The following is an 11,807-nucleotide window of genomic DNA, read 5'->3' on the forward strand; positions in this document are numbered from 1 at the left end:
TTGGGGTCATCACCTAAAGATACACCTGCCAAAAACCTCTTTCTTTCTCATTGTCTATCCTCCCATGGCCAAATTTTGGTGGGCATGCTATGCTAGTGAAGCACTTAAGACGTGAACTTCTCCAACAGATCCACAGCTCCTTCTCCTAAGATAAAAATGGATATGCTTGCAGCAAGTTGCTGAAGTTGATATCAATGTGATAGACACTTGGCTTGGTTGAGCTCAATGTCTTGAGGCCAGACTAATGAGTGCTAGGTGTCACTCACTAATCATGATTGACTAATTGCCAACCTGGTTGGGTCTTCTTCCCAGGAGCCCAGGATCAAGCTACTTGCCTGAACTTCCCAAAGGATAAGAAGACCAAATATCTTGAGGGACATCTATAATTCTACCAGCTGGAAAGCCCTAATCTATAGAAATGAAGGTAAGAGAATAATAAAGCAAAGTCAGTACACAGAAAGGCTCTGGAGTGGATGGATAATTATAAAGGACTTTTGTTGAATGAACTAGACAAACACTTAAAGTCTTGAATTTAATATAGATTTGGATTATTAAAATTGAAGAAATGAGTGCTATTCTAATTATTGAACATGACTCGTCACTTCTAATGAAAGTGGATAATTAAATGTAGTCATATACAAGTATTTATTAACAATTTTTCTTACCTTAGAACAGGTTCCTTAAAAATATGCATTTACTGAGTAAGTTTTGGAGTATGGCTGCTTCTGTTTCCAGGCAATGCTCCTGCTTCCTCTATGCGCTCAAACACTGCCATTTTCATATGGAAAACACAGTACATAACTGCTTTCTTTGTTCCTGAAGTGTATTTTTTTTAATGAAAATTATAGACTCTCAGTATCAAAAAGTAACCTTAACAGTTCTCTGGTTTCTTGCTTCTCAAAGTGTGGTCCATATACCAAATGATAGGCATCACTTTGGAGCTTGTTAGAAATTTACTCTCTCAGCCCCCACCCCAAAACTACTGAATCAGAATCAGTTTTTCTAATTAGTCCATGTTGATTCACATGCAATTAAAGTTTGAGAAGCACTGATCTAGTTAACACATCCCTAAATACTTGACACTCCTCAGGAATTGTCCTTTTCACCATTGAGAATGATGTTAACTGTGGGTTTGCCATTTATGGCCTTTATTTTGTTGAGGTAAGTTCCCTCTATTCCCACTTCTGGAGAGCTTTTATCATAAATGGGTGTTGAATTTTGTCAGAAGCTTTTTCTGCATCTATTGAGATGATCATATGGTGTTTATTCTTCAGTTTGTTAATGTGGTGTATCACACTGATTGATTTGTGTATATTGAAGAACACTTGCATCCCTGGGATAAATCCCACTTGGTCATGGTGTATGATCCTTTTAATGTATTGCTGGATTCGGATTGCTAGTATTTAGTTGAGTATTTTTGCGTCTATGTTCATCAGTGATATTAGCCTGTAATTTTTTTTTTTTTTTGGTGGTATCTTTGTCTGGTTTTGGTGTCACGGTGATGGTGGCCTCATAGAATGAGCTTGAGAGTGTTCCTTCCTCTGCAATTTTTGGGAAGAGTTTCAGAAGGATAGGGTTAACTCTTATCTAAATGTTTGATAGAATTCATCTGTGAAGCCATCTGGTCCTGGACTTTGGTTTGTTGTAAGTATTTTAATCACTGTTTCAGTTTCAGTACTTGTGGTTGGTCTGTTCATATTTTCTCTTTCTTCCTGGTTCAGTCTTGGAAGATTGTATCTTTCTAAGCATTTGTCCATTTCTTCTAGGTGGTCCCTTTTTTTGGCATATAGTTGCTTGTAGTAGTCTCTTACGATCCTTTGTATTTCTGTGGTGTCAGTTGTAACTTCTTTTTCATTTCTAATTTTATTGATTTGAGTGGATAAAGAGGATGTGGTACACATATATGATGAAATATTACTCAGCTATAAAAAGGAATGAAATAATGCCATTTGCAGCAACATGGATGGACCTAGAGATTATCATACTAAATGAAGTAAGTCAGACACAGAAAGACAAATATCATATGATATCACTCATATGTGGAGTCTAATAAAAAAATAAAGATCCAAATGAACTTATTTACAAAACAGAAACAGACTACAGATATTGAGAACAATCTTATGGTTACCAAAGTGGAAACGTCGAAGGGGGGAGGGATAAATCAAGAGCTTTGGTGAACACACACACACTACTATGTATAAGACAGATAACCAACAAGGGCCTACTGTATAGCACAGGGAACTCTAATCAATATTATGTGATAACCTATATGAGAAAAGAATCTAAAAAGAATGAATATATGTATATGTATAACTGAATCACTTTGCTGTACACCTGAAACTAACACAACATTGTAAGTCAGCTCTACTCCAATAAAATTAAAATTTTTAAGAAAAGGAATATTTCTTTCAAGTGGTTAGGTAATTCAAGGTCTCCCAAAACAGCCCATTCTTTGGTTTGGGTTGGCTCAAATAGTTACAAAGCCCTTCCTTATAATGACATAAATCTTCCCTCATTATCTGCCTCTAGTCATGCTAACTTTGCCCTATAGTACCACACTGATAGGTCTCAAGCTCTTTTCTTTATGACAGCTCTTCTGACCTGGAAGACAGATTATTATGTCTTGTCTAAGTTTTTTCTACTCTAGGTTAAACATCCCCAATCTTTTTAATGATTTTTGCATCCTGGTTACTCTTGTCTGAACAGGGTCTTTTTAACATACTTTTAAAAATATGGCACCCAGAATTAAATGTAATATAGTTGGCCAAACCTGTGTTGATTAGAGCAAGAATTTTACCTCTTTTTGGAAACTATCCTTTTGCCACTATAGCCTAAAACTTAGTTAGCTTTACTTTTTTCTTATTGAACAAATAATTTACTAGAATCTCTATTTGTAGTCACATGTGCTGCTATTAAATTATATTTCCACCCTGATTTGCACAGTTTTTATGTTTTTGTTATCTGTGTATATAGAGGCAGGGGGTTAAGTGATTTCCTTGTTGAGTTTCAGCCTCTCAGGATTTTTGGAATCTTGATTTTTTCATCCATTGATTTGCTCCTAGCTTTATGCTATATACAAATGTAGTCAACTTTCCATTAGTACCTTCATTCAAGTTATTAATAAAAAGATTTTAATTAATTAAGATGGAACCATTAGAAACTTCCCTGCAAGTTAACTGATTTAATAATCATTATGCTTTAGAATCAGTTACAAATTTATCTTGCCGGTGACTGTTTAAAAGGAAAGCAAAAAGACCTTTGTCACATGATATGCAGAAGTCCAGATATATAGTGGCTATAGGACTGACTCTATGTCATGCTGGGTGTCAGTGATCAAAATTTATTTTGTGAGTAATAAAAACCAAAAATTTAATAGTTTGTTCTGAAATTGATGGTAGTTCACTGATCTAGTTCATAGAACTTACTTCTTTTTCATTCTTGGAACTGAGCATTTTTGACTCTCTCGTCTTTCAGTACTGATCTTTATTCTGCTTTCTGGTATTCCTCAGTGATCTTTGACACTGGTTCAGGTGATCCCTTTTAGAATAAATTTATTCTTAATTGAAGTTTACCCATATTATCTGTCCCCTCCCCTTGAATTAGTCCCAAGTAGTAGTGGTATAAACAGAATCATCTGATACATGTAACATTTTTGTCTATCAAAACAAAAGTCATCTTGGATGAATCAAAATTATTTTGGTTTCAAAAGACAAAGAGCTGTATCCTAACTAAAACTAACTTAAACAAGAAAAAGGAAATACATTGGCTTATGTTATTAAAGCTTGAAAAAAGAAAGATAGAACTGGCCCAGAAGACTGGAATCAGAGACTTAAACAGCATTATCGAGTGTCCTCACCACCCCCTCTCTCCTCACTTCTCAGCTTCTACATCTTCTTAGCTCTCGTTTCTCAGGCTTTTCCAAAGGGTAAAATACACAACTGTTGGTACTTCTGGGATCACAGCTTTCCAGTTCATAAACCAAGGAGAAAAAGAGGACCTCCTTTCCATCCTCAACATGAAAGTCTCAGAGCAAAACTCTGGGTGCTAGGTAGGTTTGGGTGATACGTTTGCTCTGGGCCAATCACTGTGGCCAGGAAGTTTTAGTGTTGTGATTGGCCAGGTGTAGGCCATGTGGCCAACGTTGTATTTGAAAGTGGGAGGAGGGTATTAGCTTTACTACGACTTGTAGCCGCATCACTATTTCAGTGTTTTCAGTAAGGAAAGAGCAATTCCCCAAAGGAAGGGTGAAGTGGAGGTCCCTATAATAAAGGAAGAAAAAGTGTTTAGAAACAAAAGGAAGTTCCCATAATAAAAGGAGAAAAAGTGTTTAGAAACATAAACAATCACCATGCCCTTCAGTAGGCAGAAAGCAAGTAAAGAATAGTCATTGACAATTCATATTTTCCCATTCTGCATATTATCTGTCCTGTGATTGATGCATTTAAGCATCATTCAACATTTAAAAGCAAATATCAATGTTGAATTAATTAATTTAGACAAAATAATATAAATATAGCATGTGATAAATTTAAATCCTTAAAAATTGTTTAAAGAAGACTTAGGGGTAAGGTTATACAAACAAGATAATATCTTTCCTAACTCTGCATCTTGAAAGTTTAGATTTACAAAAGGTTACAAAAACAGTACATAGAACTCTTATGTACCCTTCACTCAGCTTTCCCATCTTATGTATCTATAGTACAATTAGCTAAACCAAGACATTAACATTGATACAGTACTATTAACTATTCTACAGAACTTCTTCAAATTTTCTCATGATTAGATTGGAATTATGCATTTTTTAGTAGGAAGTGATGTTCTGTCATTTTCATTCCTGGTATCAGGAGGTACAGATATCCACATGTCTAATTACTAGTGATGCTATCTCTGATCACTTGAGTAAAGTGGCACTGGCCATGTTATCCTCCACGATAAAGTTACTATTTGAGAAAGACTGTTTCAATGCAAAAATAATTGTTGAAGTCATGATAAAAAGAACCAAAGTAAATTAATAATATCCAAATTTATTTTTTTGAGAAAATAAAAATAATTTCACTTCCACGGACACTTGTACTTATGATCCTCGTTATTTATTTTTCCACATTCCAGGAGATTGCTTTTCAGCCTTACTGATTGTATTTCTTGCTTGTCATGTCTGAGATCAGGGTTGGCCCACTCTTATAACCACAGTTAGAGACAATTGTTTGAGGCCTGCTTTTCCTTACCTGTTTACAGCAGCTTCAGTGCAATCCTTCCTGGATTACATTTGTTTAAACAATAAGCAGATTAATTCCAGCATTCACTGGAGGGCGATGAGAAACAAAGGAAAAGTTAGGTTCAGTCCATTGTTGTTTATCCCTCACTGGCCCTGCTAGAAAGAAAGCCTGAGGATGACCAATCCTACAGCTGATGCTGGGGGATGGAGGAGGGTCTTAAATTGCCACCCTAGCACAGGTGACTCAGTTCTCAGCTGCTTTCCTGGGCCTCTTTGACCACCGCTCTCTGACTGGAAAGAGAAAGCAAATCTGTGAAAGCAGAATCTGTCCATAGCACATTACTTTAAAATTCTGAACTGGTTTCTGACGCTCAGTCTCAGGAGATGTCTAATGCAATAGGGTTTTCTGGCTTCTTTTAAAAACTAGAAAATATGGGTCTGAATTCCCACCATTCTCAGACACTGAGACAAAGTGTCAATTTCTGCCATTACGTTTACCCCCGCTTTTGTTTTCTTATGACAAAGTTCAGGTATCCTTAACTGTATGGAAAGTGGGAAAACAAAGCACAGCAGAAGGAATCAAGTATTTAAAGACAACTTTCTCTTATGCCTGACTTACTCGTTCAGCTATGGTATCTGCCTATCTCCTCTGAGTATTTGTGTCTGCAACCTTTTCCCTGGAGCCTCCTGAAGACTCTTTCCTGTATTGTCCAGAACTGGCCACACTGCAGCCATAGCTCTTTACTCACAACAAGAAAGAGGCAAAGGACAGCAGGTCCAATAGCTTAAGAAAATGTGTAATTGGCTAGGTCTGGGTTGTTACATCCCAGGAAGAAACTAATAGGTGGCAAGAGTTCATTCCCAGCCCATGAACTTGGGAAAGAGATGGACTTGTGGGTGGGTGTGTTGGTGGGGATGGAGGTGGAAGGTATGTTAGCAAGGTGAAGGGGTCAGTTCAAGGCTGCTCATGGTTTTCTGACTCTCCAGTCCAGGTTAATCAGGATTCTAGGGTGGGGTCACACTTACACATGGGGAAATGTGGGGTTTGGCACTGGGAAAGCTGGGAAAAATGGGCATGAGAAAGTGTTTTGTGGGGTGTCGTGGCTGGTGATCCAGTTTCTCCTTCCTGGTACTCTATCGCTCGAGAAAGCAGAAGCAGGGCCTTTAATTTTATTTGCAAGGTTAGTTGAGAGTTGACTGGAAAACTGACACCATTTGACAGACTGGCCCCAAACTCTACATGTTTTGAAAAGCAATAAGCACAGAGGTAAGAACAGGCTCTGGAGCAGACTGCCTGGGTTTGAATCCCAGTTGTGCCACTTATTAGCTGGTGATGTTTGGACATGTTTTCGACCCTTCTGTGCTTTCGTTTCTTCATTTGTAAAAAGGGCTATAATAGTAACTTACCTGATGCAGTTATATAATATACCTAGCGCAAGTAAATGATAGTTATTTTTATTGAGAAAACAGCACTTTGGATATACCACAGTCTTTTTTTTTTTAATTTTTATTTTTTAAGACACCAATTGTTGGGGCTTCCCTGGTGGCGCAGTGGTTGAGAGTCTGCCTGCTGGTGCAGAGGACACGGGTTCGGGCCCTGGTCTGGGAAGATCCCACATGCCGTGGAGCAACTAGGCCCGTGAGCCACAGTTGCTGAGCCTGCGTGTCTGGAGCCTGTGCTCTGCAACAGGAGGGGCCGCGATGGTGAGAGGCCTGCGCATTGCGATGAAGAGTGGCCCCCACTTGCCGCAACTAGAGAGAACCCTCGCAACAGAAACGAAGACCCAACACAGCCATAAATAAATAAATAAATAATTTTTAAAAAAATCCCCCTCCATACTCTTCACATGGAGTATAGTTTAAAAAAAAAAAAAGACACCAATTGTACTTGGATATTTATTATTATTTTTTTTAATTCATTTATTTATTTTTGGCTGTGTTGGGTCTTCGTTTCTGTGCGAGGGCTTTCTCCAGTTGCGGCAAGCGGGGGCCACTCTTCATCGCGGTGTGTGGGCCGCTCACCACCGCGGCCTCTCTTGTTGTGGAGCACAGGCTCCAGACGCGCAGGCTCAGTAGCTGTGGCTCACGGGCCTAGTTGCTCCGCGGCATGTGGGATCTTCCCGGACCAGGGCTCGAACCCGTGTCCCCTGGCATTAGCAGGCAGATTCTCAACCACTGCGCCACCAAGGAAGCCCCCACAGTTTGTTATAAAAGTGTCTTTTCAATGGGGAGGAGGTTGCGTGGGTGTGGAAGCACACTGGTTGTGTGATTTCAGTGCTTAAACCTGCCGGGCCCTGGCACCCAATTCGCGTATCACTCTCTCCTCTGTTCCTACTCACTGGTTTCCAGTGTGCTCCCCTCCCTCTTTTATTTCTTTCTATCATAGTCTTGCATATTCTCGGTAGATTTTTCCCATAATCCTGTTGAGAGACGCAAGACAGATTTGATTAACTCTACTCCACTGAGATGCAGAAGAGTGAGGTAATTTACTTTGGGCTCATGCAGCTGACATCACACATTTGACTTTGGGTACCAGCTCCTTCCTCTTTGAGCGCTTGGCATTTGATTTCATGGTGGAGAATAAACAGTCGCTGAGTTAAGGGTATTGGGAGGAACTAGAAAGTTGCTCCTCTAAACAGTCTCTAAAAATGGCACTTTAAAAAAATGAGGCACTATGTTGACTTGATCTGTTAAGTATGATGAAAATGTATTGTGTGAAAGCTTGAGCCAGTGTATTCTACAGTCAATATCAGGAGTAGTGGTCAGATTTTGAGGCACACAGAGAAAACAGTCAAAGGGGCACCTTTTTAAAAACTTTACTTCACCCCTCCACCTTGTCCTCCTGCTATTAGAACCAACCTATGATTCTACCTGTGTGATTGAATAGTAACAAAATTACTTCATTTCTATTTTCTAACTTCATGGGGGAAGATTTAGATCTGGCCCACGTGCACCATGATTACAGGAGTATAATGATAACTGGCATTTATATGGTACCTTATACTCTTGATAAGGAGTTAACATCTACTAGCTTCTCACTACACCAATACCACCAATCCCATTTTACAGACGAGTAACCTAAGTCATAGGCAGGTGAGGCCACCAGAGTTTGCATAATTAATCTGATAGAGCTAAAATGAGAACTCAGGCGTGCAGTACTTCTATCTTCCTTTGCATGGAATATTTTGATGTTTAATAGTTTGAGCAGTTGAGGATATGAGTTCTCTTACTTAAACTGAAACTTCAGCTTCCTCATCTGTGCAGTAGGGGAAATAATACTGACTACTCTTTATAAGAACTGAAGGTGACTCAGTCATGTAAATCGCTTAGAACAGGGCTTGGCGCAGCATGGTAAGTGCTCAGTAAAGGCTGCCTGTCATGACTGCTAGTCTGTCCTCTCTGGTCATTTTCTTGGCCTTGAATCAAAGAGAACTGCCCATGGTTTGAGAGTAATCCTAGAAACACTATGTCCCTAGGTTTATATTATCTTAAAATATTATTACCCTTTGCTGCTTTGGCAAGACTGGGAGCTCGAAAAATAAATGAGTTAAATTGGACAGCATCCCTGGCATTAGTACCAGGCATATTTTAGGCCAGTAATTTTCAAACGGTTTATTTTACATAAAGCTCACCTGGGGTGCTTGTTTAAAATGCAAATTGCTAAGCATCCCTCCTCCCATTCTGATTCTTGGAGAGTGTGGGGTATAGGAATCTGCAAACTTTAACAAATACCCTTGGAGGTCATAAGAAACTCTGAAAGGCCCTTAACCAGTGTTGACTCCCACCCTGCTGTTCCTTCTCCTGCTCCTCTTCCTTCTGTTCCTTTTTTGTTTTTGTCATTGTGATCATCACCCTCTTCATCCCCTTGTCTTCTCTATCTTCTCATTTCTTTCTTCTTTTTTTTTTAGCCTTTCAAATAGACTGCCTGAGGTTATTTTCCACTGTTAAGCTAGCTATATTATTATCTCTTTAGAGAAAATGCCACTGAACCTGGGGGAAAAATACAGAGTAATTACTCAAAGGGAAAAATATATATATATATAACTTCCCTGGAGCCAATTAGGAAGACAATTATTTAGTTGAAGTGATCATTTTGCTCTCACATCGCTGTAGGGCTCTGGCCCTCTCACAAAGAGTAAAATAGCCCATGTTTGTTTCCGGAGCTTATTAACGTTAGAACCAAATTTAATGCCCTGACAGTAGTTTTAAAGTCTTTCCTATTAAGATGCATAACTAGGTATAGGATTATTATCCAGACAATCCAATAGGAATCTTATTTATATTGATATTTTTGCTTCAAATCAGCCAGGCATTCCAAGAAATATGTTCTTGGTCCTCTCTCCCCATCCCAGTTCCCACCTTATTGAACCTTATTGCTGAGAAACCAGAAAAGAAAGCCAAGTGCCAACTATAAACCACTTAAACGAACAAAGTAGGGTCACCTATTCGGATACTATATCTGTACAGCTTCAAAGAAAGTAGATATTTAGCGCTTACCAACTTTTAAAGAAATATAAATAGCTAATCGAAAGCATGAGTTTCAAAGTGTTTTTAGCCCAAATTATAGATGTGATTATCAGTGGTTGTCAGTTCTTGCTGCACATTTGGGTCATTTAGGTGGCTTTTAAACAATACTGATGCCATCGACCCACACCCAGAGATTGTGATTGAATTAGTGTGTCCCAGAGCATGCTAGGAAGGAACTCTACTGAGAATCACGGGATGGTTATTAATACACACAGATCAGATTTACTTGACAACTGTAGCTCTCTGCCTCCCTCTGTAAGGCATAGGTACGGATTAAGATTAGAAGTAAAATAAAGCAGAGAATTTTAAGAACGTTTTAGTCTCAATTCCTGCATATTTTAGGGAAAGTGAAATATTAGGTTTAGGACTTCTTAACTGCCTCAATTCTCCATTTCATTTTGCTAGGGTGTACTTGACCTTGTCAAAATACTCTTATCACCTAATAACATATGCAACTTCAAGGACATTCCACGTGAATCTTAGCAGTATGAAGAATGAAGGTAAAAAGCAAGTTAAGTCTGCTGGTCAGTAATTTCTCATGGCTGAATCAGAGTAGTCATGGAAGTAGCCAGAAGGAGTTGAGAGTTTATTCACCCCACCTCACCCTTTCTGGAGCTTGTGAAGATTAGCTGGAGAGATTTATGTAAAGAGGCTATTTTTTTACACTGGTCTTCAATTTTGGCTTAGGCCTTTTCAGCTCTCGTTGAAAATAGGTGCACTGAGATCATGATTTGCCAATATGCCTCGTGTAACAGATTTTTCACTTTGTAGGTGCTAAAATTTGTTTTATTTAGAAAGATCACTAATAAAGTTCTAGTACTCGCTGTTTGCCTAGATGTTCTGGCACTTGGGAATAAACTTTTCCTGTTTTCTATATTTTAAAGTTTAAAGACCTTTTAGAAGTTGAATTCTTTTCTGATTTTATCTCATGCTGCAAAATCTGCTGGCTTATATAATTTAAAATCTTTCTTTCAAAGATTTCCACCAAATCATTGTCTATAATAGATAAGAGAAAAATCTTTTCTTTCTCATTTACAGTCTTTTTTTTACTACTATTTCTGGAAAATTTTTCTTATATTCCAGCTCTTCCACTGAGTTCTTCATTTTCATTTTTGCCATCATATTGTTAATTTCCAAGAGATCCTTTTTGTTTTACGAATGTTCCTTTTTATTTGTCCTTGTTTTTCTCTCATCGTTGCAAAATGTCCTCATATCTTTGAGAATAGTCATGCCAGTGTTTTGCTTTTTTGAAGTTTCCTCCCCCTGTGCAGCCCACTAAGTTTTTTTGTTTTTTGTTTTTTTCTGTTTCTGCTCTGTCAAAGCAAAGGCATTCCTCAGATATCTGGCGATCCTTGATTGCCAGACCTTTTTTAAGAGTGAGGCAAGGAAAGGATGATTGGAAGTTGTGATCCTTTCAAAGGGGACTGACAAGTGAGAACTTTGCTATAGGGTGGTCTAGCAGATAGTCGAGGTGAGAAAACTGATGCCAGAGTCTTTTAAGTCTTTCCTCTTGGGTTGGTCAGGTGCCACAGAGAAGACTCCAACCACCAACCCCCAGTCTGGTGGGAGAGGGGGTGGCTGCAGAGGGAAAAGAACCCTGGGGAACTCAGCATCCACTATGCCTCACTTAGTTCCATAGGAAAACTCCACCTTTAGTTGTGCTTGTGTCCTGGTAAATCCCTGTTTTACTCTCTGTAGGGAAGAAACCTTTAGTCTTTGGCTGGGGTGGCAAAAGAGTGGATTCCTGGTAGTGATAAGGGGATCTGGGGGTATAGTTGCTTCAGAAGCAGGCTTTAGAGTAATCCGTTTTATTTTAGCATCTCTTTACATCTCAGCTTCCAGAGCCATTTGGTGCCATCAATTCCCAAGCCTTAGGGGAATTCTGAGATGTAGAAAGGGTTAGTTCTTAGTTTTCCCTGCTGCTGGCTTAAGATTCAATTTTCTTGGGTCCACCAAAGTATTTGCTTTTCTGCTTCCATAATTTTATTGCTATTGCTTCCACTCCTGTTCTCATTACAATGAGTTTATGCCTTAAAAAATCCCTTCCCTGTAGTTTTTGAGGGGT

This window comes from Balaenoptera musculus, chromosome 3, assembly GCF_009873245.2.
Source record: "Balaenoptera musculus isolate JJ_BM4_2016_0621 chromosome 3, mBalMus1.pri.v3, whole genome shotgun sequence".
NCBI classification, from domain to species: domain Eukaryota; kingdom Metazoa; phylum Chordata; class Mammalia; order Artiodactyla; family Balaenopteridae; genus Balaenoptera; species Balaenoptera musculus.